This window comes from Carlito syrichta, unplaced genomic scaffold (assembly GCF_000164805.1).
Source record: "Carlito syrichta isolate Samal-C Ts95f unplaced genomic scaffold, Tarsius_syrichta-2.0.1 Scaffold266400, whole genome shotgun sequence".
Lineage (NCBI taxonomy): Eukaryota > Metazoa > Chordata > Mammalia > Primates > Tarsiidae > Carlito > Carlito syrichta.
This window is the reverse complement of record NW_007210496.1, coordinates 939-6,189: the sequence shown is the minus strand read 5'-3', so window position 1 is coordinate 6,189 and position 5,251 is coordinate 939. Positions and strand designations below refer to the sequence as shown.

General features: G+C 42.3%; 1 non-coding gene across 1 annotated transcript; it reads left to right on the top strand.

The window, feature by feature from the left end:
• Positions 1-862: 862 nt before the first annotated feature.
• Positions 863-934, top strand: TRNAC-GCA. The gene has a single exon. It is a non-coding gene; the product is annotated as a tRNA-Cys (tRNA).
• Positions 935-5,251: the final 4,317 nt, after the last annotated feature.

Here is a 5,251-nt window from a genome sequence, read left to right as displayed (position 1 = left end):
GGAGGAGGAGGAGAAGGAGGAGAGAGAGAAAGAAAAGATTCTACACGAAAAGAAGGATTTGAGTTCAGGAGGTGAACTGATGGGTTAGTGTAGAAATTGCATATTTGAAAACAGGGAACTGATCTTTCCAAAATAAAGACAAGGCCATTACTACATCACTTTAGAAAAAATAGAAAATCCAGAACCTTCCATTAAGACATGGCCTCAGGGAACTGATCAAAAAACTGCTTTAATATCCTTTATTAAAGCTTTAATGCCCCTTATTAAGACACTGAAATAAATTGGTGCCAAGTAGCTTTCTCAGTTGGACAAAACGTTCCTAAAAAGATTAAGGATGTGGTCCCACAGAAATGTGAAGTGCTCACACACTTATAATGAGCTGGGGAGGGGAAAGAACATATGTCTAAAGAATTGTGATCACGGCTTTTGGAAAATGGAATACATAGAAAACCTACACATTTCTTGAGAGAGCTATATTGACAAGAGCGTTAACAACCTGGACTAAAAGAGTCCTCTGCGCTTCTAACATTCTACAGGTGGGAAGCAAGCTGAGGAGACTGTTGAGCCACAAAAAGGACATGTTTCCCAATGACCTCTTCACAGATTGTAAGGTACTGGGAAAAGGGAGAGGAGGAGACTTCAGTTTACTGAAGGATTTCAGGTTGTGGATAGAGAGTAGAAAAGCGCCGTCAGACAAGTGATAGGGTCCCTGGGAGATGGAAGAAGAGCCGTCTCTAGTCAGCTGTGGTGGGGATGCCAGTTTCCATAGGTAGATTGGCAATGAATACAACTTACAGTATGCTTTAGAACCCTTGGATGTGTAATAAGGGAAACATGCTAAGGAGGAACACATATAGGACAAGGGGGTGTAGCTTGGGGGTAGAGCATTTGACTGCAGATCAAGAGGTCCCCGGTTCAAATCCGGGAGCCCCCTCACACTCTTTTGCTGTGAGATCCCTTTCCCTGATATAGGGTTGCTTGCTGGTCATCCTCCTCACTGTACTTCCCATGTCTTGTGTCGGTTTTCTCAAGTAACTTCCGTCATCTGGCACAGGCCATGTTCATGTCAATAAACTCTGTGTGTTTTAGAAGTTCTTAATTAGTTGCTCTTCTTTGAAGTTTACACTGTGGAGGGGCAGGCTGAAGCAGAGGTTACCCAGTCTGACTCTGCATCAGAATTAGTGAGGGACCTCAGCAAGAATAGTGATTTCCCTAGAAATTCTGATTTAGTAGAACTGAGGAGGAATCTGGGGACCTCTATTTTGTGGAAGGTGGGTCTCAATCTCCTGGTGATACCTCTACTAACATTCATTATTCTAAGTGGCCAGAAAATTTTGAGAACTTACAATATGCAATTCTAAACAACATCATGGTGGTCAACATCAATGATGTTCAAGTGAGTCCCTTCCTTCAGTCCATGACCGAGGGCATGTGGGTTGCTGGACTGTATGGACAGATAGTTGTTGAAGGTTGGAATGAAGCTATGGTCATGGTAGGAGGGTGACCAATTGTAGTGTCACAGTATGCTACGAGTGGTGGCAGGCCATAAGTAATTACTCCACACCCTGCTTGTTTTTCAGAGTGGAAACATATTTATAGGCAACACTAGTTGTTTCTCAGTAAAGCATCTGGTTAAAGATCCACAGGTCCCCGATTCAAATTAAGATGCTCTCTACCTGCACTAATGGTTGCTCACTGACCAAGTATTAGAACAGTTTCCTTTCACCTCTTGGGTCGCCTAAAACCGACTCTTTCTGCCAGGAGGGACAAGAAGGTAAGCAGGTTGGTTTGCACCTAAACTCCTTTCCATGTTTCTACTGCCCCATGTGATCTGCTCAGACCTGTTCTTCAGGCCTGATTCTGTTCTGTCTTTCATTTCTTTCATGGGCATTTCTCTTGTATTCTTTTTTACTTTTAATTTTTTCTCCAGTATGCAGGTTCTCTGTCCATTTTTTGTGGATCCCCGGCTATGGAAACCTCATTGGAAGAAATGTGTCTGCATGCAGTCTCTGAAACCAAAGTAAAAGGCTATTTTCTCTCTTAAACCCGCCACTTCTGGGCAACCAAGTGCCCCTGGTTCACACTACACCAGAAAACCAAGTGACACACAAAAGCAGAGACTGCTTAGAATTTTTTCCAGGGATAAATGTCCATCCATGGATGATTGGATTACAATGTGATATACACACAATGCAATACTATTTAGTCATAAATAAAGATTGAGATCATGTCTTTTGCAACAGTATGGATGCAGTGGAGGTCATTATTTTAAGTGAAACAACTCAGACAAAGAGAGACAAATGCTGACCGGGCGCGGTGGCTCACACCTACAATCCCAGTACTTTGGGAGATGAAGGCAAGAGGATTGCCTGAACCCAGGAGTTCAAGGCCAGCCAGGGAACTTGAAGAGACCACGATTCTACAGTATATCCAGAAAAATATCTGGGCTTGGTGGCGCTGGCCTGTAGTTCTAGCTACTTGGAAAGCTGAGGCAGAAGGGTCACCTGAGCCTAGCAGGTCGAGACAGCAGTGGCTATGAGCAAGCTACTACACTAACCTGGGAGACAGAGTGAGACTCCGACTCAATAAAAAAATAGATAAAATTTTTAAAAAGCATTGAAAGACATGTATCACCTGTTTTCACTTATAAAGTGCACACATGGATATAGCATGTGGAATAATAGACACTGGAGATTTGGAAGGAGGGGAGGACTGGAGGGTGGTGAGAGATGAGAAATTACTTAGTGGGTTCACTGTACATTATTTAGGTGATGGCCACACTAAAAATCCAGATTTCAGTGCTATGTAATATATATCTACATACAAAGCTACATTTGTATCCTTACATTAATACAAATATAAATATTAGAAGGGGAGGTGAGCTTAGAGTTGATTTTCTGCCTTAGTTAGGATTAAAAGAAGTAGAAATCCATTTGAGTTTTCAGGGTTGACAATCCGGGAACCCAAGTGACTCAGGATTAAAGTATTTGAGGAATTGATCACATGGATTCGAATGATGACCTGGATTCCTGTTTGCTTATTCATCTGGTCGGCATTTAATGGTTGTTTATGACGGGCATCCATTCTTTTTAGTTAGTGTCTGTGTTGTAGCTGTGGTTATTTTAAGTGTCACCCTTCTTTTTAAAAAGTTCCCATTGATAGGCAAAATTTCCAGGGATGAGCTGTTGTTATAGAGCGGTATGAAGGGCCAAGTCGAGTCTACAAGCATAGGGAAACTCAGACTCACAATGGAAAGCTCAAATGTCTACCCTGTCTTCTCCATACTTATCCGCAACTGCACTAAAAGATTCTGTTCTTGCTGCTGATTCGCTGAGATTACTGAAAAACAGAGGCAAAATTGTCCACTGCAATTCTAGTTGTGGTCACAGCTTCCCCATCCTTTGTACTATGAATTTCCACTTTAGGTAATTGCTCCGGTGAATTTGTGGAGTATGTCAGGAGATGTCCTCAAACTTGAAAGACAAATTGGTCTTGTCAGGATATTTTTCTGTTACCCAGGCAATGATGCTGCGGAGGATAAAATGCTTAGATTCACAGAGTCTCTCTGATTAGTCGTGGAGACCACCAGGATGTCAGTCCTACTTGCCAAATTCCTTTTCTTTTTTTTTTGAGTCAGTGTCTCACTCTGTCCCACAGGCTAGAATGCAGTGGCATGCTCATGACCACCTCAGCCTCAACCTGCTGGGTTCAGGGGATCCTCTACCTCAGCCGTCCAAGTTGATGGAAAACTACAGGTGCATACCACCACGCCAAGCTAGTTATTTTCATTTATTGTAAAGACAAGATCTCACCATGTTGCCCCACCTGGCCTTGACCCCAAGAGCTCAAGTATTATTCTCACTTCCACCTTCCAAAGTGCTGGGATTACATGTGTGAGCCACTGCTCCCAGCCTACTTGCCAAATTCTACCTACAGGTATATGTATATTCATCTTACTGAAAATCACCAAAGCTTTTTCTAATAGTTTACTCATGTCCTTGGAAACACAGACACACACACACACACACACACACACACACACACATACACACACACACAAACACACACACGGTTGATATTTCTCATTTCAAATATCTGTGAGGCCTGTCTTTTCTGCTTTTTATTCAAATATATGTTACGCTTTGTAATAAGAGAAAGAATCTTTGCATGGAGTTCAATAGATTTTTGGCAGATGCCTCAGTCAAAGAAAAAGAACAGGAAATCAGTGTACTCCTAAATTCCTTGTTCTCTTGTGTCCAGTTGTGACAACTATTTTTGTTTTGCAAGCACAGCAATCATTCGCTAATATAGCATTTCTTGATGCCAGTGTTTCAAAAATAACTGATATAAGGGATGTGTGGAAGATTTTCATTGTTGTTTTTTGCCTACCCAATGTCCATAGTTTCCTTGCATACAGTCTGGGGAGACTAGAATCTAGGGCCTTCTGTAACCAAGAAGTGGGCACATGCTGGAACAGCTGGATGGACAAGGGACAATTCTGGACCAAGCAAATGCCAGTTCATGGCCCCTCTGGCCTTATGGCCACATCACGTGGGGCCTCAGAATCTCTGAAGCTCACTTGGTCCTGGCTCTCCTAAGTCTTGATCTCTGTCTCAACAATAATTCTGTGATATGTTTCTAATAATTTTTTTCTTTAATTAACCAGTGTTTTTGAAAAGCAATATACTGAAAAAGCCCCAACTGATACAACTACCTTCACCCTCCACTTGCTCATCAGGCTGATGCATAAGTTCATAGCAAAGCCCGAAGGTCTTCTTGAACACGGAGAAACACTCAGGCAAAGTGCCCTTCTTTGGAAAGACAAAACCGTCTCCCTGCCGTTCTTCCTCAACTGGCATTGGCATGGAACTGGCACAAACGTTTCGAGCCACTTCCTCTGCCTTTACACCTCTGTTAAACACTCAGAAATGTTTGGTTTTTTTTCTGCTTGACACTCCATCTTTTTAGCCCACAGATAGCACTCATTTTCTTCATATCTGCAAAATACAAGGAGAATCCACAAGCACAACATTGTCGCTCCAAATGACAAATGATAAAGTCCCTATCTGTCAGTGTTGCTGTGCCAAAAACAAACACTACGAACTTAGGCATCAGTCTAATATTTCAGCGAATGGAAGAGCATCATGATCCCAAATTTGGACTGGCCAATGGATGAGGGACAGAAATTTATGAGATACCGTTACCTGGCTCTACCAAAGTGCAAAAATGCTCCCAAATAACAAAGCCATTG